The 26,037-nt window shown below is 41.4% G+C and overlaps 1 protein-coding gene across 3 annotated transcripts in view; it reads right to left on the bottom strand.

Moving 5' to 3' along the window:
- The window catches only part of RPS6KA4 (ribosomal protein S6 kinase A4), a 222,250-nt gene that overhangs the window by 135,253 nt on the left and 60,960 nt on the right, over window positions 1-26,037 (bottom strand). The window lies entirely within an intron of this gene.

Raw genomic sequence — 26,037 nt, 5'->3', positions numbered from 1 at the left:
TCTTCAGAGAATCTGCTGATTCCAAGAAGAAACAAAGGTAAGTTGTGGCCCTACCTGCCTTCTATGTAGGCTAGTGCTGTAGAGGGATAGTTTAGCCAGTAGCAGAGATGACATCTTTTTGGATGACTGCTGCTGAAGCCGTAACTCGGGTTATGGCGGACAGCTGTGAAGTAAGATTAGAGACTGAGAAAGCAGATACTGAGTCAGCATCTGAGGAAGAGGACAATGGGGCAGAATCTGGCAGTGATTTTTCAGTCGGTGGAGTCCCATCCGATGACACCTTTTCCAGTGATTCTGAGGGTGACGAGGAGGACAGTCGTGCTGTCCCTTCGCAAGCACAGTCTGTGCAGCAGGACAACAGTGGGTTAGCATAACTCAGAGAACAGGTGCATGCACCAGCAAGCGCAGAGAGAGTGCTCTCTTGGCAGCCCCCCAATTTAGTTCAGCCCTATATTCCACCTTTTACTGGTGACGCTGGATGTAAAGTCGATACAGCCAACTTTTTGCCAGTCGACTACATCCATCAATTTTTGGATGTTGACTTCCTACAGGAAATTGTGCAGCAAAGAAATTTGCGTGCAGAACAATTCCTGAGGGAGCATGGAGGCACTCTAAGACACGCCAGTAGACTCCCACTTCAACAGCGGAGTTGAAGATATTTTTGGGCCTTATGCTCAAAATGGGGTTCATGCAGAAACCCACCTTGCAGTCCTACTGGACGACTTGAGTGGTTTGGGTAACCCCATCTTTGCACCGTACATAAGCAGAGATCGTTTTTTGCTATTGCAGCAGATGCTGCATTTCAAGGACAATTCTGCTGCATTGCCCCGGGACCATCTAGACCATGACAGGTTGTTCGAAATTCAGCCCGTCATGGAACATTTGCCTGATGATGAGTCCTTGATCCTGTACAAAGGGCGGCTGCTGTTCAGACAGTACATTGCGAGCAAAAGAGCTCGCTATGGCATCAAGCTGTACATACTGTGTGAGTGCTCTTCTGGCTTGAGAGTGTATACAGGGAAGGACTTCATCTTAAAACCTGTAGGTTGCCCTCCTTCGTTAGGCGTCACAGATAGGATTGTATGGGAACTTGTCCAGCCACTCCTTCACAAAGGTTATAACATTATGTCTATACAGGAGTAGAGCTGTTCAGTGAGCTCTACAAAGCTGGCACAGTTCGTTGTAACCGCAAGGGATTCCCGCATGAGCTTGTTTGCAAGAAGCTCCAGAAATCCCATAGTACTGTGTTGCGTTCCAACGAACTGCTTGCAGCCAAGTTCTCAGATAGGTGTGATGTATACTTGCTCACTACAATTCATGGTGAGTGCACTTCCCCCATCACGGTTTAGGGTCAGATGGCTGAAGTCCACAAGCCCACCTGTATACTTGATTACAAAAAGTACGCGAGCGGAGTGGACAAAAACGACCGGGTTCTTGAACCATACAATGTGTGTTACAATAAACTGTTTACTCATCTGATCCAGATGGCAACATACAATGTGTATGTTGTTTATTGTCAGACAACCATAGGAAGACTCATGACATTCCTTGACTTCCAGTTGTCTGTAATTGGAAGCCTCACTGCTGTTACAGAAGCAGCAGCAGCCTCCACCTCATATGCTCTGGAGGATGTGGCAAGGCTGCAGGAGCGACACTTTGCTGATCGCATTCCTAAAACACCCAAAAAAGATCGTCCATGTCGTCGCTGTAAAGTGTGCTCGAAGCATGGAAAGCGGCAGGAGAGTCGGTATTACTGTCCGCAGTGTCCATCATAACCAAGCCTCTGTCTCCCTACTCGCTTTACGTTGTATCATACTAAAGCAAAGTTCTGGGAAATCAACTGAGGTTGAGCTGCCGTTGGGTAATCCTTTCAGTGGCTGTGCATGGATATCGAACGCCTATGGGCCACTCCTTCATTTGGTAAGCAGCCACAGAATTTTACTTCATTGACTTCAGGAAATCATGGAATTCCTTATGGCCGGCTCCACACCTATCTCTACTGTCAGAATGTGGTAGGTGTTCTGTTAAAATAACATGCATTATAGTCCCTACACTGCACATACTAGTGGACAGAACATATGCCACATTGTCACAGAGTACCGTGTGTGGCAAAATGTTAAAGGCATGACTGAATTTTGGAGTGCTTGTTAGGGAACTTATGTATGCTACACAAGGTCCACCAGGATTGCCAACGAGAACCAGAATAAGTGTAATAAGTCAAACAAATGTCCTGTCAAACAGATTCACCAACATTTCTCCTTGTTTAAAAGTGTGCAAACTCAATTTGTAACTTCATTTTCAAAACAAAAACAGAAGTGTTGGCGAATGAGTCCCACAGGATATTTGTTTGACTTTTTACTTTGGAGATCTTAGGATGTATTCACCAGCATGTCTGCCTCAGTTTCAACAGGAGATATGCTCTCTCGGTTCAAGGAATAGGCCTCCCATGGCATAAATGCACACCCCCAACTTCCAACCACAAACTGGAAGGGGCTGGATTTAGCACAGTAATTGCACTGATGGCGCATGAAATAGATGTTTTCTTGAGCTTCCAGTAGCTAATGGCGGAAGGCATTAGTATGGGTTCAGTTGCCAATTATTCAGGACTCTGATGAGGTCAGGGACAAGAACAGGTAAGGAAAGCTAGAAGGCAGGTAGTAAAGGTTGTTCAGATGCACATCATCTACACCTATGGATTCAAACCCATTAGTGCCACCCCAGCACTGAAGGACAGTGACACGTATGGTTCAGTGTTTGACCTGCTTGTTATGTTCATCCTCCAAGTGCATTACAGTCACAGCACTGCACATTATGTTGGCTGGGACATATGCTACGTTCTCACAGACCACCCTGTGTGGCAAGCACTACCCTTTTTCATAGTCTATGACCTCCTCTTGAGGGAGCATTGCGACAATTCCCCTGCATATTCTGCCTTAGTTTCAAAGGTAGATATGCTCGCTCAGTTCAAAGAATAGGCCTCCCAAGGCATACTCCGACACCCCAACTTGCATCCACAAACTGGAAGGAGTTGGATTTAGCACAGTGAGCGCGCTAACGGCACATGAAAAACACATCTTCCTGAGCCTCAGGTGGCTGTCATGGGAGTCATTAGTAAAGGTTCCTTACTCATGCCTTCGGTAATGTTCAGGAAGAAGGAGGCGGTTAATTGACAGGTGGTAAAATGTAGTCAAGCCTATTCTGTCCTGTGGTGTATGAATGTGATGGACCCTTGTGTGGCAGCGGTAAGTTGATGTGAGTGCAGTGATTGGTTTGGTTGGGCCTGTGATCGGCAGTATGAAAGTGTTGTTTGTTGTGCATGAATGGCGCGTGAATGGACCATAAAGTGGTTGGTGCCTTGAAGTGGCTTTACGGCTCACCTTCAGAAGGCATGGTTTCAGTATTCAGATACTCTGATAAGTATTCATGCTTTGAAACCATAATTTCTGGAGGTGCTAAAATCAACCAGTGTGAGTGGTGGATTAACTGTAACATACTAGTACCAGGGGAGTCTAAGGGTGCAGGACTTGCATGGCTCTCACCAGTTTTTCTTTGCCCTTGAAATCAAAACCTTTGCTTAAAAAAAACACATTTGTCTTGCATTTCAGTGAGGGTAAGTCCTGGAATCTGCAGGCAGCCACACATTTTCTACCACCCAGCGTAACATCAATTCTTCAGAGAAAAACATTGCCTCACTTGCGTGGGTGGGCAAGTGACCGGGACAGGAAAGTGGCAAAAACAGATTGTGGAGACGTCAAAACTACCTACCACAAAACAGCCTGGTTTTGTAAGACGGTCACCTGTGTTTTTGATCCTGGGCTTGGTGCCCATAATGGGAAACCTACCAAACCCAGACTTTTCAGAAAAGACACCTGGGGCAGTCCACAGAACTGTGGGGTGTTTGGATTCCACAAAGTTTTTTTTACCTGAATACCCTGCAAAGGTGAAACGTTGATTAAAAACACTATATTTCCTTGCTTTTACATCACTTAAACTACAGGAATGTGCAGGGATCCACACAATTCCCCACCACCCAGTGTTTCACCACTTGTCCTGATAAAAACACAACCCACCTTGTGTGCCTGGGCCTAGTGCCTGCATCAGGAATGGATGACTCGTGGGTCAACAGTAGCCCTCATGCAAGGACTACCATTGACTCTTGTGTGACACATTCCTGTCACAGGCACTAGGCCTACCCACAAAAGTGAGGTACCATTCTTATCAGGAGACTTGGGGGAATGCTGGGTGGAAGGACGTTTGTGGTTCCCCTCAGATCCCTGAACATTGCAACACCGAAATGTGAGGAAAAAGTGTTCTAGACAAATTTTCAGGTTTGCAAAGGATATTGGGAGACACAACCTAGTGAAAGCCCCACAAGTCACCCCATTCTGGATTCCCCTATGTGCCTAGTTTTCGAAAATGCACAGGTTTAGTAGGTTTTCCTAGGTGCCAGCTGAGCTAGAGGCCAAAATCCACAGCTAGGCACTATGCAAAACACAAGTGCGTTTTCAATGGAAAAATGTCATGTGTCACTGTTGCGTTTCAGGACATTTCCTGCTGCGGGCATTAGGCCTATCCACACAAGTAAGGTACCATTTTTACCGGGAGACTTGGGGGAATGCTGGGTGGAAAGAAGTCTGTGGTTCCTCTCAGATCCCTGAACTTTGCAGCACTGAGATGTGAGCAAAAACAGTTTAAGCCAAAATTTCAGGTTTGCAAAGGATTCTGTTAGACAGAACCCAGTTAGAGCTCCACAAATGACCCCATCCTGGATTTCACCTGGTGTCTAGTTTTCAAAAAAGCACAGGTGTAGGTGGTTTCTCTAGGTTTCAGCTGAGCTAGAGACCAAAATCCACAGCTACGCACTTTGCAAAAAACAGATGCGTTTTCAATGGAAAGAATTGTTGTGTCCATGTTGCGTTATGTGACGTGTCCTGTCACGGGCTTTAGGCTACCATTTTTATCAAGAGACTTGAGGGAACACAGAAAAGAAGAACAAGTGTTATTGCCAATTGTCTTTCTCTACATTTTTGCCTTCCAAATGTAAGGCATTGTGTAAGAAAGAAGTCATTTTGAGAAATGCCCTGTAATTCACATGCTCGTGTGGGGACTCCTGAATTCAGAGATGTGCAAATAACCACTGTTTCTTAACTCCTTATCTTGTGCCCATTTCATAAACACATAGGTTTCCTTGATACCTATTTTTCACTCTTTATATTTTACCAAATAAATTGCTGTTTACCCGGTATACAATGAAAACCTATTGCAAGGTGCAGTTCATTTATTGGCTATGAGTAGCTTGGGTTCTTGATGAACCTACAAGACCTATAGATCCCCGCCACCAGGAGGATCTAGCAAATACAATGGTATATTGCTTTCAAAAATCTATCAAAGATTGAAAAAGTAACGGAGGAAAATGTAGAAAGAAAGGACTGTTTTTCTCAACTCAATTTCAATTTATTTAAATTTCAACTGTTACTTTCTGTAGGAAAATCTTGAAGGATCTACACAAATGACATCTTGCTGAATTTAGAATTTTGTCTACTTTTCAGAAATGTTTAGCTGCCTAGGCTCCACCATTGGTTTCACACCCAATTTACAGACAGTATATATATGAATGTCTATGTTAATAATAGATTTAATGTACAATAAAATAACTTTGAAGAAAGAAAATGTTAACAAAGGTAGTTGTAACTAACAAAAAAACACAAAAGGAAGCCTGAGAAATAAAACAAACAAGCATTGGCAAAGCCAATAAGCATTAGCAATCCGAGATCTATAGGCGCTGGCAATGTAAAAGTATTTGTGTAAGGCTTTGGGGCTGATTTTACTGATATACTCAAATGCATTAACATGGTCAACGCCTATTGCTCTCGGATTGCTATATGCTTTGCAAATGCTTGCTTAAGTGCTGTGAATGCTGCATTTTATGGCAGTCACAAGATTGCTTCCCGACTCTAGATTAGGCTAATAGAATAGTAAGTTACTTTCCAAGTGAATGGGGATTCATGGTGTCTTTTAACAAGGTAACGCCAAAGTGACTTGCACATAATCTAACAGATAGAATTTATGGGTTCAAATAGGGCACGGTTTGTAGAATGTTGAAGTAATATATAACTTTAGTCCCATAATACACTCTATTGGAGGTGTTGAGTGGTCCATGGTGTATACAGGGAGTGCAGAATTATTAGGCAAATGAGTATTTTGACCACATCATCCTCTTTATGCATGTTGTCTTACTCCAAGCTGTATAGGCTCGAATGCCTACTACCAATTAAGCATATTAGGTGATGTGCATCTCTGTAATGAGAAGGGGTGTGGTCTAATGACATCAACACCCTATATCAGGTGTGCATAATTATTAGGCAACTTCCTTTCCTTTGGCAAAATGGGTCAAAAGAAGGACTTGACAGGCTCAGAAAAGTCAAAAATAGTGAGATATCTTGCAGAGGGATGCAGCACTCTTAAAATTGCAAAGCTTCTGAAGCGTGATCATCGAACAATCAAGCGTTTCATTCAAAATAGTCAACAGGGTCGCAAGAAGCGTGTGGAAAAACCAAGGCGCAAAATAACTGCCCATGAACTGAGAAAAGTCAAGCGTGCAGCTGCCACGATGCCACTTGCTACCAGTTTGGCCATATTTCAGAGCTGCAACATCACTGGAGTGCCCAAAAGCACAAGGTGTGCAATACTCAGAGACATGGCCAAGGTAAGAAAGGCTGAAAGACGACCACCACTGAACAAGACACACAAGCTGAAACGTCAAGACTGGGCCAAGAAATATCTCAAGACTGATTTTTCTAAGGTTTTATGGACTGATGAAATGAGAGTGAGTCTTGATGGGCCAGATGGATGGGCCCGTGGCTGGATTGGTAAAGGGCAGAGAGCTCCAGTCCGACTCAGACGCCGTGGAGGTGGAGTACTGGTTTGGGCTGGTATCATCAAAGATGAGCTTGTGGGGCCTTTTCGGGTTGAGGATGGGGTCAAGCTCAACTCCCAGTCCTACTGCCAGTTCCTGGAAGACACCTTCTTCAAGCAGTGGTACAGGAAGAAGTCTGCATCCTTCAAGAAAAACATGATTTTCATGCAGGACAATGCTCCATCACACGCGTCCAAGTACTCCACAGCGTGGCTGGCAAGAAAGGGTATAAAAGAAGGAGATCTAATGACATGGCCTCCTTGTTCACCTGATCTGAACCCCATTGAGAACCTGTGGTCCATCATCAAATGTGAGATTTACAAGGAGGGAAAACAGTACACCTCTCTGAACAGTGTCTGGGAGGCTGTGGTTGCTGCTGCAATGTTGATGGTGAACAGATCAAAACACTGACAGAATCCATGGATGCAGGCTTTTGAGTGTCCTTGCAAAGAAAGGTGGCTATATTGGTCACTGATTTGTTTTTGTTTTGTTTTTGAATGTCAGAAATGTATATTTGTGAATGTTGAGATGTTATATTGGTTTCACTGGTAATAATAAATAATTGAAATGGGTATATATTTGTTTTTTGTTAAGTTGCCTAATAATTATGCACAGTAATAGTCACCTGCACACACAGATATCCCCCTAACATAGCTAAAACTACAAACAAACTAAAAACTACTTCCAAAAATATTCAGCTTTGATATTAATGAGTTTTTTGGGTTCATTGAGAACATGGTTGTTGTTCAATAATAAAATGAATCCTCAAAAATACAACTTGCCTAATAATTCTGCACTCCCTGTATATATTCCCGGTCTTGGTGAAATCTGCTGTTGCTGCATCCCAAGCAAGTGTCATAGAGCCGAGAATGTTCTCTTATCCCACACACGTTTAATGAAAAACTAGACTGGGCAATTTGTATGCAGCATTTGCAATTAGCCAACGCAGGTTGCACAAAATGCATTTTTATTTAAAATAAATAAATAAATGGGCGCTAGCAAAGAGTAATCTGATAGTATTTAAATCTAAACGAATCCTTGTAAACTGATGTAATGTGTGTTTAACCCAGATAGACATCTACAAACTAAATCTATTTTTGTACAGGCAGTACCTGGTATATAAAAAGCACAAAGCATACGAAGTTACATGCTGGTTCACCACTGTCACCTACACTTAATCTGTTCTTGCCACCTGCTTCTTTGGTATACTGAGCTTCGTATCCAGCACTTGCGCGTAGTATCATGAAATCACATTGGAAAAATAACTTGTGTGTAAAGCTGTGAATAAAAAGGGTCAGCAAGACGTAACCAGCGCTGCTAACCTGTTGCAGGACAGTTATCCATTCGCAAACAAAGAAAGTAGCCCCATAACAATGCAAGAAAATGGCCACTGCGTATGTTTAGCAGTCGCTTGGCTGTGCGCTCGGGTAGGGCCAAACCCCGGAAGAGGCATGACGTATGTATGCCCTTGTCAAAGGGGAGATAGCAAAATGGAGCTGAAACAGCGTAGCTTATATAATCTACAGTATCATAAATGTTTATGAATTAATGTCTGATAATGCTGCATAGAAACTGTAATAGTAATTTTGCTTAAATGTGCACCTGAAATGTGACCACGGGAAGTGGCCACCAATGTATACGTGGACTAATAATGACTAAAATGTTTATGTATTATTATTGATTAAGTTATACTAATTATTAATAATTATATTATTGAATTTGTGCTGAAATCCTTGTAGGCCTTAAGTTAGCATCAGTTGAAGCTTAGCTGCTTGGCTCTCATATTAAATGTATTTTTCCTATCTTGCAGTGTGCTGAGTCACAAAACGGACACAACCTTTTTATTTTTTCAAGCTAGAAGACGAATGTAACCATGCTAGATCCGTTCCCATGAATTTTTCTTTGCTTGTAGGGTGATGTTAAAACAAAATGAAACAGTGCAGATTAATATAATGTACAAGGTCATTCAAACCGGTGAAGACAATGGAGCTACTGACCAAAAGATGTGCAAAGAATTACAGAAAGAGGACATTATACCGGACGTGCCACCTCTGAAGACATCGAATAGGGAACCAATCAAAGACTTGTAAAATAATATGGGGTGAAGAGTTAGGTGACCTAATGTGTTTTTTTGATAGGTTAAAGATAGCAGGGTATAACAAATGTCCAATAGAATTTTGGGGGAATGTACAACGAAAAAAGGATAAAAACCCATGACACGGGGAGCCATTTACAATTAGGTAGGGAATGCTATTGACCTTATCCAGAAACTTTGTCACTCTGTTTGGTGACTTGTTGGTTTACACAAACCATCCTCTCCCTTAGATTTGTCCATTTTACACTTTACCTCCTTATGAGGGAAGTGCCCTTTTTGCCCCGGAGCTGCATCCTGACTGATGGCGATTTGACTGATGTCCTGAAGACGAAGACTGAACCTGTGCGCTGACCTAAACTTTGGAGGATAATTATGACAATGCAATTGTGATTTGTCTGTTTGCTTTTCCTTTCTAGGTACCAACTGCTTACTTTTGACAGAGACCATAGTTAGATGTTTTCCAAATTGGTGTTCTAAATTGTTTTGCATGAAGCCCAACATGCTAATGCTAATCAGTGATTAGGACAGGTGTTCACTAAACTGACGCAAATAGACAAACGACTGAAGTTATGCTTTGTTGAAGTGACGCGTTATTGACACTCTGCTAAATTGATCTATGTTCACGCCTTGTTATGTTCTGATGTTTGTGATTCCCGCATTAGTGAAATCCTACCAAAGATGCCATATTGTGAATATGCTATTATGTTTCTTGGAGTTGAGATTAACGCATCTGCTCTTAGATCTGTAATCAATAGGGAATAAAACTAATAACATTCTACTAAACTGGTGTGGTTATTCATGGCTGCAAGGTCATGGTAGTGTCTTGAAATTGGTTAATGTCTTTGACTAAAGTGAAATGTATTGTTGCGATAAATATTGATGACATTATGGATGTATTGATTGACATATTGATTAGCTGTCTCGTCCTAAGGTGTCTCTCAACTGGGTCAAAAGATTCATTAGCCTAAAACGAGTCCTGATGTGTAATAAATTATCATAGAGGGATGCGTTAACAGTTCGATGATGGTGCCAGCAAATGGCAAGCCTATGGGCGGGCTGAAGCCCTCGATGTAGACACCGCATGTCTTGGTTCGAGACAGAGCATGCACACCATCTAGAGCCAAGAACTCAAAATTAAATGTCCAAACAACTACCCGAGGGACCCAATATATATTCATTTTAAATATTGTCTGTATAGAGCTTCCTGCATCTTTAAAAACATCTATCCCCATTCATTTAAATGCAAATACCAAATATCTATATCTACCAAATTGTATTTTAAAAGTAAGGAGGTACAAGGGCTGTGGACAAGAGAGCGGAGCTTTGAGACACATCCTGCCATCACTCCACAAGCCCAATCACTTACGCCTGTTTCCATGGCTTAGTAGGGGAAGAAATTGCCAGCAAGACCATCCACCCCCTAATAGAGAAGGATTTCTCCCCCCCCCCGGGCTACCAGTGAGATAATCCAGGGCCCTGAATCCAGTTGACCGTACAGACCTCAGTGACGGCAGGCAAGGAGCCATGGGGCTCATCGACATGAGATTAGCACCAGACAGAGGGAAGAGGCTTCTGGCTTTGCCATGATCCCCATAGACATGCTGGGGAATGCTGCGGTGGCAGAGGTAGTTGTGCCTGCTGGGAGGCCGCTGAATTGAGAGAGTATGCAGACCAAGAGTCGCATGGATAAGGATAACATACAAGGAGCCATGTGGCCTATAGCTGGTGGCCCCATTCTGGCACAGATGCGAGAAGATGTACAGACTTAGCTGCCCTGTGAGTCTTGTCTGGGATACTCTGAAGCACCTAGAGCTCTGAGGGATGATAAGTGGTCCGTTAGCGCAACGGGGACCTACTTCTCATAGACTGCTACAGAGTGTGTGAATGTCTGTGGTGGATTACTGGCTGCAGGGGAGGGCAGAGGTCTGCCTAAGAAGTTGGGTGGCATGTGTGTGGACATATTGTTGAGTGAGCAGTCTGGAGGGCAAAAGGACCCCCACCACCCTCCTTCTAGCAACCATAGGCTTTTATTGGCATATTGCACCATTGGGACCCCACTTTATTGCGAAGGATATGTAGTGATAATGTTAACACGAACTCTGTACACAAAATTTGCAAACTGCCCACCACACTGGCACATAAGGTGAGTCAATGACTGTACTCCCCTTTGTTGTAAAACCCTAATAAAAAGATTTAAGCAAAACGGAAAGGATGCATTTAGAGACAGAAAGGACAGACAGCCTGAGGAAATAGATGTGAAAAGGAGACACTGAACTTATTTACTTAAGCCTGTTCCATAAAAAGGATTTTATTTCAACAGTACCCATTTCACCACTTGGCATCCAGCAGTGTCTCATATCTGTTGGGAATGCAGAAAGTTAATGATCAGGTTTTTGATTTAGGACTCTGTGGTGAAGCTGCAGTAGACCACGGGAGCATCAACTGGCAGGCTTCCGCTGATGCTAGGAGTACATGTTTCAGTCACAGCATGGCAGACATATTCGGACATGGATGAGGAAGATATTTGTGTGTGCTTAATTTTGCTTCCTGACCACTAGCCATAATTTCCAAGAGAAAATCATAAAAGAAAGCCATTTGATCTCAAAGCTGGCCAAGAAACTGCAGGCAAATTATATCATTTTTCAATGGTAGAACTGCCTTAAAATTCATCACATTTCCTAAAGTTAGTGTGGCACAAACAATAAATGATTAATATCATGACTAAAAAAATATTCTCATCATTTCTCTATGCTCCGTTTGTGATCTCCAAAACAAAGCAATCACTACAATGTATTTCAAACAGAAAGTCCCTTTAAAGCAAAGTCCATCAAGTATGCTTCTTGTAGCTTTCCACTAAATAGTACCATAAAAAACACACCCTTCTAACAAATAGTTTTGTGCATTTCAGCCCAAACATTAAAGGTCTGATTTACAATAGCTGTATTACCCAAGGCGATGGGTACTCTCAGGTGGTAATTGACCACGGTATTGACTCCATTCAATAACTACCAGAGGGCACCCTCTCACTTGGCTAATATTCCTTGATTATCACATTGGAACATAACTTGAAAATTAAACTCTCAATATTGAATTGAAAATCTTTAACTACACAAACATTCTAGCTCAGTATTTCTCCATTTGAGAATCGCACCTCATAGTAATTTATTGCCTAGCTTACTCGTTTCACCGTTCTAACACACGTCCAGAACTTTTAAATATTGCTAGGATGAAAAACATATACACAGGTGCACATACCAACTGTGAACACCAATACTCGGAGGGTGGGGCCTGCAATTGTCCGGAGATGCTCTGACCCAGATCCAATATTCTATTTTGCCCCATGGGCCTCCTGGTTGGAGATACAGCGCTGGTGTCAGGTACAGAGGGTGACCAATGGGCAAAGAATGCCGAAAACCCAGACATACCCCAACAATGTGCTTCCTGCTCCCTCGTTTTCAATCATAGGAGCCAAATAATAAAACCTTCAGTGAACAATATCAAGGAGAGCCAGAAACCCCTCAACCCTTGCTTTGCAGCCCCAAAACTTAGTGACGCAGGACCCTCTACCCCCACCTACCCAGCTTAACTATGATTTTGGGTGGCGGCAGGGAACATATTGACATTTCTGTCGAAAACAGATTAATTTTCCATGATGTCTAAATTCTACACAAAATTTGGGTATTTTGCAAACTTTTCCAGGTTTGTTATCCACGTGGAGAAAAGGCATTCAAAATGAAGGAAGTGTGGCTGGGATGAACAAGAATGTACCCTGTGGCAGCCTGTAACATTGATAAGTAAGAGAACACCGACTGCAACGCTCATTAAATTTATTAGCTTGTTAGCTGGATTTGCATGCTGGTCTGACAGTGAGCACCTGCATAATGTGTTACTGCAGGGAAGCAATCCACTCACTCACCCAGTGACTCTTATTGCTTGTTTGGATTGTTGATGGCAGTTCCACTCTGGGGACAGTATATATTGATAGAGATGGTTCTAATTTGTTGGGATGAGATGTACAGGGTGAACTTGAAATTGTTTTAGACCTGAATCATCCAGGAATGTTGTTGTCACATAAGAAAATATGTGACAACACACAACACACTGATTGCGATCAGGTTTGCCAGTTGAGTGCTGATGACTGGAGGTTAATATATATCCAGAATGTTTTAAGGAGGTTTTGGGAAAATGAAGGGTTTCAACACGGTATTTTTTTAAAAGACAATGAGCCAGCAGTAGCACACAAAGCTTGTAAAGCACCATTGAGTTTGCTCAGTCTGTTGAAATCTGAATTGGAAAGGTTTTGTACCCTGAAGTTATAGAGCCCATTAGATGGTTAGAGTGGCTTGATCCTCTGGTTTTAGCACGGAAAGCCAATAAATCTTTAAGGCTGTGTGTTGATTTGTAGGATCTAAACTCTAATATATGAATTAATCGCCAACCGTTGCCCAACATAAATGAGATGCTGGCAACATTGAGTAATAAGAACATCACAATGGTGTACCAGCATACAGCATGGCTTTCTTGATAAGACATAAGTTGATGGGGTACATGATTTTATTGACTTGTTGGTTTTTTATTGGGTTGGTACAAATTTGTTCCTGTCCTTCTGTGGTCCTGAGGCGGCCAAGAGTTTTTTGGCGCTGAAACTTGTCAACCTTTCTTGCGGAGGACTCTGGTGATTTACAATGTGACATAATCAATTACACAAACAAGGATTTGAAAGCTTCATTGGAGAGAGGATGTTTTCCAACTGATTTTCTTGTTCTTTATATGGACTACCTCCTGGTGGATGCGAAGACAAAATATAGCACTACAATCTTGTTTCAAAATGAAACAGAGACAAGAGGTTGATGTGAAGAAATTATGGAGGTTATTACAACTTTGGAGGAGGTGTTAATCCGTCCCAAAAGTGACGGTAAAGTGACGGATATACCACCAGCCGTATTACGAGTCCATTATATCCTATGGAACTCGTAATATGGCTGGTGGTATATCCGCCACATTTGGGACGGACTAACACCTCCTCCAAAGTTGTAATAACCACCTATGTCTATTTGAAAAATAATGTATAACAATATGTATGTACAAAAATCATAACACATTCACAATGTACTATAAATGAAGTATAACACTGTACACCTTTTTTGAATTAGTGGTTTAAGTTGAAACATTCGAGAGTTTGTCATGTCTGTAAAGGGGGCTGTCAAAAGACTGTTTTTAACAGATGGAGTCAAATAAGTAGCGTCTAATAGGAATGTATTAACCTATTAGCAGGTCTAAGAAAAGCTGCTGATTTGTTCCCATGTGTGGCACATTTTTATTTGTTGTTTCTATTGTAGCCCAAGTGATGAGGGGTTATATGAGCAAACCCTTTCCGCTGTCGACGGCAACATGAAGTGGGGATGTTTTGCTCTCTTATTTGGATATGTCAGCAGCCTACCATCTGGTTAAGTATTGACTCTAGACAAATTACATCTTTTGTAACACCTGCATGGAAATATAGCTATATTTGCATGCCTTTTGAGTTGGTATCAGCATTGGTAGTATTCCAGAGATTGAGGAATAAATTGTTTAAGAACACTAAAAGGGGCACACATTTTGAGGACAATGTTTTGGCTCAAGGCAAGAGTGAGGCAGAGAACGACAGCAAGTTGAGGAGTATTTTAGGAATCATCAAATCCAGTGGTTTGGCATTAAGAAAGACAAGTGCAAGTTTTTTCAGGAGGGCGTAGATTATTTGGGCATTCATGTACCAAGCAGGGGTGTTGAACCTAAAGTTAAGATTTTATAGGCCATTCAGAATAAGCCTAAACCTAGCAATGTGGCTCAGCTACATTCCTACCCAGGTTTATTGGAGTACTACGCCAAGTTTGTAGGAACTTTTGCTGACAAGACAGCATGTTAGTGCAAACTTCTGAAAAAGAAACAATGTATGTTGAGGATGAGTATGTAAGGTAAATTTTGAACTGATCAAAAATGAGATTGTAAATGCTTATCCTTTCAAAGCTGTGAATACCAATGATGTATGCATCATCCCTATCAATGTGAGCGAGCAATTTAGGGCTGGGTGCAGTACTTAAGCAAAGAAGCAATGGCAGTAAGGAGATTAATTGCATTTGCTTCAAGAACGCTGAGAAATGCAGAAGTTACATACTCTACTATAGAAAAGAAAGGTCGGGTTTGTGGTGGAGTGTCCAATATTTTTTTTACTTTTATGTGGGGCTGCAAGTTCATTTTGAGAACTGATCATAAATCATTAGTGGATTTGGTTAACACAAAAAGGCAGAGGAAGAGCTACTCCCCCCATCGCCAAGAGGCAATATAGATTACAAGAGTTCCACGACAAACTGAAGTATGTGGCGGGTGCCAGGGATTGTGTAGTTGATTGTCTAGCTTAACCATTAAAGGAGAGTGAAAATACACATGAATTGAAAGATGATCAGTAAATGGTGTGTGTAGTAGGTTCAGTTGAGGGTGCCATGAAAGGAGCTTTGTCTCATCAGGAATGGTTGAGGGCCTTATCAGATGATAAGGTTATTCAGGAAGTAGTCAAATTTATTGCCAATGGTTGTCAATTGGCCTGACATAAAGACATTTCGGAAACATGAATTCCTTATAAAAGAATTCCTGAAGGGCTGTTAGTTGTTGGAGGCATTGTTCGCAGGTGTGTACAATTGGTAGTTCCAGAGTGCATTTGGAGTAGAGTTTTGGATGTAGGTCATGAGGGTCATATTGGAATACGTACCATGAAGTGCAAAGTGAGAGAAGATTTTTGGTGGCCCGGAGTGGATTTTGCTATAGAACGTTACATTGGTGAGTGCGTTGCATGCATATTCAGTGACAAATTGCAAGTGATATGTACTTCACTAGGTCAATCCTGTTATGTTCAAGAACTCACTATGGCACAAGGTAGCATTTGATGTACCAGGACTTTTAGAGTTTTGAGCAATACATCTAAGTTTGCCATATTTTTGATCGAATATTTGTCTGAATGGCCAGAGGTGAAGTTAATTGAAAATGTTAGTTCCAGTGCTGTCAGAAATTGTTTCAAAGAAGTATTTCTAAGAGGGGCTTCTAGACGGATTAGTAACTGATAATGGCACCTAGTTAGTGTCTAAAATAATTAAAGACTTTCTGAAATTCCTTCGTATAAATTATGTAAGAATATCTTTATACCATCCCGGCAGTAAAGGTTTAGTAGAAAGAGTCAACTGTGTTATTAAAAATCAGTTACAACTGGATCTGATCAATGGTGTACACTCGAGATCCGTGGCTGATGACATGTTATCGGCTTTGAGAACAATTCACATCAGCCCGGGGGTGTCTACTTTCACTTTATTTAAAATGAGAGTTGCTGGGTCCAAACTGAATAAGGAGTAGTTCAGGAAGACTGTGGATGCATCGAAACTGGTAAATGTAAAGAATGTGAGAGCTTCTGTGCAAAAGAAATAAAGTAATGTGGATGGTCAACACAGGATTCTGATGATTCGCGTCGGAGACTCGGTACGAAACAAGAAAGCAGGTCACATCTAGTTTTTCAGCACATATTTCTGTGAATGAAGTAAAAGATCATGTGGTTGTACTGGAGAAAGGAAAGGTGTGGAATAAGTGCTGTGTATTAATTGCAGCTGAAATGAAAGCAGAGTATGTATGGGAAAAGACATGACTATACATCAACAGTAAGGAGAATTCTAATTTATGGTAAAAAAAAAAAAAAAAAAAAAGAAAGGGCTGTCTTAGGAGGTTTCCTGGTAGAACAAGAACGATCCCTGCAGGATTTAAAGATGATGTCATGTTCTAAGGGGTTCAGTTATGTAAATGTTCTGTTTAATCGGTTTCTGTGTAGAGCAACTATGTCAATATATGTCTCTCCATATTGTACCTTATATGCTCATCAATGGCATTTCTACTTCTTGATGCTGTAACGTATTTTTAAGCAACTTCTATTCTTTTCCCTTATTTGCAATCTTCTTTGTTGTTCATATATTGTCTTTTATGTAACTATGATTATCTCTCATCGTTTGTGAAGGAAGGGGGTGTGGGAAGTATAGAATGTTGGGGGTTCAATTGTTGGGGTGAGTTCTCTGCCTGGAATATATGTGTGGGAAAGGATTATAGAGTGGCAGCTACTACCAGGCAGTTGATGTTGCTGCAGGGGTGTGGAATTTATTAAAATATCACTTGTCCACGGGACAGGTTGCTTCTCAAATCTACTTGTCCTGTAAAAAGATCTACTAGTCCCTTTGGTGCCATGTAGGGTGGCGCCAAATTATGGCAGCAATCTCATTATGTAAGAGCTCTGATAATAGCCTCTCTGATTATGCCAGGGCTACTACCATAGTAGGGCTTGAATACTTGCAGTTTCAATCCCTACTGTAGCAATTTCCTTATTTTTCCACCTTTCTGCAGATCTGCATACTGGGGCTGAAGGAAGCAGTAAGCAATAGTTCCAGGGCTGGAATGCCTTTGAGTCTGCAAACCTACTAACCTGCCTGTTTTAAACATCTTCACCAGCTTCTCTCTAATATTTTCCCATAATAAGAAAGGTTGGACATTTACTCCTGACAATGGCAGAATTAGAACTTCTTCCAGGGTTGGGAAGAAAGTGGCTGGAGGGAAAATGAACTTGCAAATGCTCAACAGATTTTCACATGAGCAAATCTACACATGCGTATTTACCCATGCTAAAATACAGTTCACAAATATTTTATAGGGGTACGACATATACCATGGGTGCACTTTTGTGACTTTCTTTAAGAATTTGGGGCCACATGTAGGTAGGTTCAGATTTGCGACCCGCAAATTGCGAGTCGCAAATCCGAATGTAGGATGGTGTCCCTGACACAATCTGTGATTCGCAAGGGTTTCGCAAATGCACACCTCATGAATAATCATGAGGTGGGTCGCAATTTGCGACCCCCTTGCGAATGGCGGCCTCACAGGGATGGTGGCCTGCTGGAGACAGCTGACCACCATGTCTGTGACTGCTTTTCAATAAAATAGTTTTTTTTTTTTTTTTTTTTTTTTAAATGCAGCCCGTTTTCCTTAAAGGAAAACGAGATGCATTACAAAAACGAAAAATGAAACGTTTTTGTTTCATTTTTTCAGAGCAGGCAGTGGTCCTGCGGACCACTGCCTGCTCTGAAAAAATGTTTACAGTGACATTCACAATGGGGAAGGGGTCCCAGGGGGACCCCTTCCCTTTTGTGAAAGTGTTAGCACCCATTTGAAATGGGTGCAAACTGCGATTGGTTTGCGCCCGCGTTCGCAAAACAATCCTACATTGCACTGCGAGTCGCAATTAGGAAGGGAACACCCCTTCCTAATTGCGAGTCGCAAACCCGTTTTGCGATTCGGTAACCAGGTTACCAAATCGCAAAACTGGGTTTGTGCATCGCAATGTGCTTTTTGCACGTCTCAAACAGCGAAAGTCGCTGTTTGCGACATGCAAAAAGCTACCTACATGTGGATCTTGGTCCCTAATTAGGTCTGGTGTTAAAGACATTTTGTTTTTATTAAACTTCTATTTCTCTCTCTTTCGGCTGGCTTTACTGTGAGTGATCGCATTCTTCTCTTCCACAAGGAGCATATTGGCACACAAAGTAGTTTTGTTCAGTGTCAGGAACTACAGTGGCAATCAGTGACGTAACGAAACTGGAGGGTGCCCCTTTGCAAAGAACATGGAGGAGCCCCCTCTCCAGACTCACTCAGGGCAGGTGCTGTGCTGAAGGGGCCCCCTGGAGGGCGGCTGCGGGGCCTTTGTTATGCCACTGGTGGCAACGTGTGCTTTTAGAGTTCAAAAACGTTTTTTTTTTTTGCCAGTGTTTGTTACAATGTTGAGGGCCTGGTAGCTCCCACAACAATAAAGTGTTACAAAAGCCATGTCAAAACAAGACACGCATTGATGAAACTAAAAGACTTATAAACATATGTCAGATCAGTTGGCTTTGTCAGTGTTTGTTTATTTTCATGCTTCCCATAATCGTGTTGAAAATGGTTACACTGATTTTCCATTAGAAATATTTTTGGGAAATACTAGCATGCATCAAAACATTTTACTAAATGACACCTCATTTGCATCTAATCAGAGAGCATTCTGGGAGCATTATACTTAGACTCATAGCCTAAACTTTTCAAACATGTGCATACACGTTTTTTTTATTTGTACTGGAACCAACGTCAGTAGTGAAGTGTGACCTTAAAACATTTATTTACAGCACTCACCCTAATAATGAAGGTTTTCAAATAATGAACCATAAATACAAGTTCGAACAGCATTATCTTTTGGAAACACATTACCTCAACTGTAGAGAGTTCCACTCTCTGTAAACAGGCAGCCAAAGGGTTTGTGCTGCAGAGGGTTGGGCCTACTTGTCCCAAGGACAAAGTAAACATAAAAACTTGTTGCCCTTGACCCCAAACAAGATGTCCGCGTCAGGCGTTAGGAATTCCACATCCCTGTTGCTGGCACATTAAACTTGTGTTCCTACTTTTCTGAAAAGTGTGTCTCCTTTTCGCCTGAGTTCACATTGTTAAGTGTACAAACATGCAGAAATGTGGAAGTGGTTGATGGCATCAAGGCACAAAAAGTCTGCTGAAATTATGTGCAGAGGAGATCAGGGCTTACAAAATCAACACATTTCTGTTACACCCACATGTCTAGTAACTTAATAAAGTTGCTTGCCTTTAAGGTCTCCAGTTGACTGTGGACAAGAATATTTTAGGTACGGATTTATTTAATTTTCCCAAACCAATGTATATTTAATTTTTATTCCATAATGCACTATTGCCGGGGCTGAGTTAATTCTAGGAGGACCGTTTCAGATGCAAGACAAAAAATTATTTGATTGCGCTGCAGCCCTTGCAGCTTTCCAGAGGAGATCTTCCATATATTTAACTATGTGACCCATACTAATCAAAGTCGCTGCTCCAACATGTGACTGAATCTTAATAATTCCTATCAGCCTTGAAGAAGCACTCCCAACATGGGAATGGCTAATCCTCAGTCCTGCTAAATAAAATGCTGAACGAGATATAACCTGCTTAAACACTTTCATTGTTTTTGAGGTGATCCTTACAGGTGACTGCAATGCTGATAAATTGCCTAATGTATCCACTAGCACTTCTGGAACTTGTGGTTTTGATTTATTTCATCAAACGTGTGGGCAGATAATAAGCCAGAACTGGCCTCTGGGGTCACACTTTATATAGAGCCTATTAGCAGATATGTGACTGACTGATGCCCTGGCAACCTTTACTGGGCAAATTAGGGAGAGACAATCATACATGCAAACTATGTTATTAGCAATTCACATTAAGTAAGTAGTGTCCTTTTTACATATACTAAGCTTATTTTCACATGGTCATATCTAAAGTCACCAAACCAAGGTGCTGGAACTCTGACAGAAGTGCGATCAATCCTCTAGTGGTGGACAGCCAACTTCTTGAAGTTAAATTCCATTAAAGGCAGTCTCCCCCAACAGACCCGCCATCAGAATGAGATGCGTCCCTGTGGTCACAAATCATGGGCCTGCTGCCTGTACCCTCTGAAGTGGTACGTATTGACCGCTAAATTTGCCCTTCACCACCCTACCCACCCCACCCTTCTCCCAGGCTCTTCTTACTGAACTAATAATGCACTGAATAGTTATTAAAAATATCTTTATAGACTTATAAAACATTTTAAAGGATTATCAAAACGGATGTAAAATACTGGTTTCAACATTCTAGTAAGGTGCAGAATACAATAAAAGTAGGTTGTTTTAAGAATGCTCTAAAACTGATTTCCAGTCTTTTACCTCTCCCGGCCTCAAAACAAACATTAAGCAAGGTCAAATAATTGGAAAGTGCAAGCATCGTTTAAATAACAACACAAAGTTCACTTGCATATCGATTTCCTTGAATACCATACCCAAGTTCAGAGCAAAAGCTTGAGTCTTAAAAAAGCTATTAACCACATAAACGCGTCATGCCATTACAAGTGAAGCAAGCTAGAGTTGTTTGAGAACAGTTCTGAATCTGTAGTCTAAGAAACAAAGGTTTAAATACAACCCAATCTCCTTTTCAAAAGCCAGGCAGCAGCAAAGTACATCGGTGTTAGATTCAGGTTTATAATAACAAAACCTACACCCGAGGGTTTAGGAAGGAGATTTCCAAGGCTGTTGCTGTTCTCCCCTAGAAAAGTGTCCCATTCATAGACCATTATAGCACATTTTACCAAACAGTGTAATGGACTCAAGAAAATTTTAAACGTGTTCTCGGAATGCAAAATGCTAAATATTCTGTAGTGTCTACCTGAGGAAAATTCTACTAAATCAGTTTCTCTCATGTATAATTTCTATTATTTCTCCAGCACTTTTTAAAGGTCACGTGTGGTAAGTTTTGATTGCAGGCCTCCATGAAGAAAAATTGCTTGGACAATTCCTAGATCAAGAATGGCTCTCTGTGGAGATCCTTGTTTTTCCACAGCAGTAAAACTCTGGAACTCCTTACCTATAAAACCTAACACCGAGCTCAATACGTTGAGGTTTAGGTAACACCTAAAAAAACAGGCTTTTTAGCTGTAATTCCATCCTCTTCCTGACCAAATCTAAGGGTGTTTTGTGTTCCCTTTGGGCCAAGAAGCTTCTGCAATTGAGCGCTTTTTACAAATAAATGAACATAACATTATAAACCAAAGAATACACTACGCATTTTATTTTCATTCATGGATTGATTCAATGCCTTAGCAGTCAAAGAAAACTAAATACCTACAGAAAAGGTCAAAATCAGTAGTTGCATAAAGAGCAATTGAGCTGTAATGTTTCTAGATGTTTAAGAAGGCATTGTCACTGGCAAAGTAATTTACTCACATTTCTGTACAAAAAAAAAAGAGGATAAATACCTCTATCTTTACTTTTACTGATTCTGAGGTTTGGTGATGAAGATGGAATGGAGACCTTGACATCGGGACTCACAAACGGAAACTGAGGAGAGATGCACGAAAGGGACTGAGACTGCATGTTTTCAGTTAGCCTTAGTACTTCCCTTATTTTGCCTTTGATTTAGGAAACATGAATATGATTTTACACAGCTTTTCTAATGACTTCTTAGGTTTCTCCTACATGTTTCACCTCCTTTCTGCAGAAAACTAAAAAACCTTTCTGCAGATTTTTGCTCATTTTTTTGCTAATTTGTATTATTATTTTTTTACTCCAGAGCATACAGTTAGACACAGTCACGGCTGGCGACTCGGCAAAGTGGCAGGGCGGGGGCAGGGGGACGCACAACAAATCTAATTTAAATAATTAAACTTACCTAGTCACCGCCGCACTCCGGGCTCCCAGCCTGCCTGGGCCAATCTTAACTCCGCTCAGAGCAGCGTTATGATTGGCTGGAGGGAGCTGTCTCTCTCCAATTCGGCAACACAGAGAGCCCTTGTGCACATGTGTGTTTAGCCGGCCCGAGACAGCCAGCCACACACACACACACTGAGGGGAGTGCTCTGTGCAGTCTCCTCACTGCTCGTCACCCCCATGGCCCCGCTTCTTTAAAAATGAAACAATAATAAACAGTGTTTATTATTGTTTTATTTGAAAAGGTTTACAGCTCCTGCTGCTGCTGGCGGGTGGGCGATGCTCCTCCACCCTATCGGAGGAGCGGCCCCTGGTTAGACAGCATGAAGCAGTACGAACTAAACTGGTACATGAAGGTCAGCAGTGGTCACCTCTTGCCCCTGCTTCTTTTCAATGCATACCTGGCCCCACGCCTCACTCTTAACAAGCATTGTTCTCTGCAACAATGAAAAGGTCTCCCTAAATCAAGGTCTAAACTTTATACATATTTGATTAAATGCAGTGTTCTCAGGGTTCCCAGTCACAAATGCTGTACCTTTGCAAATTAGGATTTCATAATTGGATAACCACGAGTCCAAATACGTAAAGCCATAAAAAAATAACTGGATTGCATCAGCTACTCATGCATTAACCTGCAAGGCTGAGAGTTCTGCTGAACTAAAGCTCGTGGCCTCTGAATGTAGCCAAAAAAGAAGTTTGTTGTGTTTGGCCCAACAGGCTCAACAAAAAATAATCTACTTTGCAACTAACAAAATCGCTCCCAAAACAGAAGTTGACTATGAGTAGCAAGATATGTTTATGCCTAAGACATTAGAGAGGAGCAAGCATTACGGTTTGGTCAGATATCTAACTTAACAAGCATTGACAAAAACAACCTGTTTTTGTACTGCATCTGAACATAACATACTGGAGTACATGCAAACCAAAAAAGGTAGTTCCAAACTTCCATGTGCACAGTAGGCCAACAGGAATACAGACAACTATACATATCTGCTTTATGGACACAGACGCATGGTTGTATTTAATTATTTAATTTGTCAACCTCTTAGCCTGACCTGGATTTATTTTAGATAAGGTACAGAGACAGGTTCAGCGAATCACCAGCTTTACATAATCACAATAATTCAGAAACAAAAAATTCTTAAATATTGGCATACATAGAAGGGCTTTTAATCCTTTGGACTGTTCAACAGCTATTCAATATATATATATATATATATATATATATATATATATATATATATATATGGAAAATGTCACTTACCCAGTGTACATCTGTTCGTGGCATGAGACGCTGCAGATTCACATGCTTTGCACATCCCGCCATCTAGTGTTGGGCTCAGAGTGTTACAAGTTGTTTTTCTTCGAAGAAGTCTTTCGAGTCACGAGATCGAGGGACTCCTCCCCTTTCGGCTCCATTGCGCATGGGCGTCGACTCCATCTGAGATTGTTTTCCCCGCAGAGGGTGAGGTAGGAGATGTGTATTACAGTAATAGTGCCCATGCAATGGAGTAAACATGTATGTACATAATGTAGTTTAAAGTGATATATTTACAAATATTCAAGATCAACTTCGAAACGGCTACAGGCTCCTGGGGAGGCGGGTGGGCGCATGTGAATCTGCAGCGTCTCATGCCACGAACAGATGTACACTGGGTAAGTGACATTTTTCGTTCAATGGCATGTGTAGCTGCAGATACACATGCTTTGCATAGACTAGTAAGCAGTTATCTCCCCAAAAGCGGTGGTTCAGCCTGTAGGAGTTGAAGTTGTTTGAAACAAAGTTCGTAGTACTGCTTGTCCTACTGTGGCTTGTTGTGCGGTTAACACATCCACGCAGTAGTGCTTGGTAAACGTATGAGGCGTAGACCATGTGGCTGCCTTACATATTTCAGTCATTGGAATGTTTCCTAGAAAGGCTATGGTAGCACCTTTCTTTCTAGTTGAGTGTACCCTCTGTGTAATAGGCAGTTCTCTTTTTGCTTTGAGATAACAGGTTTGAATACATTTAACTATCCATCTAGCAATGCCTTGTTTGGAAATTGGATTTCCTGTATGAGGTTTTTGGAAAGCAACAAATAATTGTTTTGTTTTCCGAATTTGTTTTGTTCTGTCAATGTAGTACAATAATGCTCTTTTGATGTCTAATGTATGTAGTGCTCTCTCAGCTACAGAATCTGGCTGTGGGAAGGACACTGGTAGTTCTACTGTTTGATTCAAGTGGAACGGTGATATGACTTTTGGTAAAAAATGTGGATTTGTTCGTAGAACTACTTTATGCTTGTGTATTTGAATAAATGGTTCTTGTATGGTAAATGCTTGGATTTCAATGACTCTTCTTAGCGATGTGATGGCAATTAGAAATGCAACTTTCCATGTTAAATATTGCATTTCACATGAGTGCATGGGCTCAAAAGGTGGCCCCATGAGTCGTGTTAAGACAATGTTGAGGTTCAATGAAGGAACTGGTGGTGTTCTTGGTGGTATAATTCTTTTTAGGCCTTCCATAAAGGCTTTTATGACTGGTATCCTAAACAGTGAAGGTGAGTGGTTAATTTGCAGGTAAGCTGAAATTGCAGTAAGATGTATCTTAATGGATGAAAAAGCTAGTTTTGACTTTTGCAAATGTAGCAAGTAGCTTACGATGCCTTTAGCAGATGCGTGTAAGGGTTGAATTTGATTATTATGGCAATAATAAACAAACATTTTCCACTTATTTGCATAGCAATGTCTAGTGGTTGGTTTTCTAGCTTGTTTTACGACTTCCATAGATTCTTGTGTAAGGTCTAAATGTCGGAACTCTAAGACTTCAGGAGCCAAATTGCTAGATTCAGCGATGCTGGATTGGGGTGTCTGATCTGTTGATTGTGTTGAGTTAACAGATCTGGTCTGTTTGGCAGTTTGATACGAGGCACTACTGAGAGGTCTAGTAGTGTTGTGTACCAAGGTTGTCTTGCCCAAGTTGGTGCTATGAGTATGAGTTTGAGTTTGTTTTGACTCAACTTGTTTACTAGATATGGAAGGAGTGGGAGAGGGGGAAAAGCGTATGCAAATATCCCTGACCAACTCATCCATAACGCATTGCCCAGAGACTGATCCTGTGGGTACCTGGATGCAAAGTTTTGGCATTTTGCGTTTTCTTTTGTTGCAAACAGCTCTATTTGTGGTGTTCCCCAATTTTGGAAGTAAGTGTGTAGTACTTGGGGGTGAATCTTCCATTCGTGCATCTGTTGGTGATCCCGAGAGAGATTGTCTGATAATTGATTCTGTATCCCTGGAATGAACTGTGCTATTAGGCGAATGTGGTTGTGTATCGCCCAATGCCATATTTTCTGTGTCAGGAGACACAACTGTGTTGAGTATGTTCCTCCCTGTTTGTTTAGGTAATACATTGTTGTCATGTTGTCTGTTTGACAAGAATGTGTTTGTGGCTTATTATTGGTTGAAATGCTTTTAATGCTAGAAATACTGCCAATAGTTCTAAGTGATTTATGTGAAACTGTTTTTGACGAGAGTCCCATTGTCCCTGAATGCTGTGTTGATTGAGGTGTGCTCCCCACCCTATCATGGAGGCCTCTGTAGTTATTACGTATTGAGGCACTGGGTCTTGAAAAGGCCGCCCTTGGTTTAAATTTATATTGTTCCACCATTGAAGCGAGGTGCATGTTTGGCGGTCTATCAACACTAGATCT

Source organism: Pleurodeles waltl, chromosome 9 (assembly GCF_031143425.1).
Source record: "Pleurodeles waltl isolate 20211129_DDA chromosome 9, aPleWal1.hap1.20221129, whole genome shotgun sequence".
NCBI lineage: Eukaryota > Metazoa > Chordata > Amphibia > Caudata > Salamandridae > Pleurodeles > Pleurodeles waltl.
The sequence above is the reverse complement of the archived record's forward strand: the minus strand, read 5'-3'. Positions and strand labels throughout refer to the sequence as shown.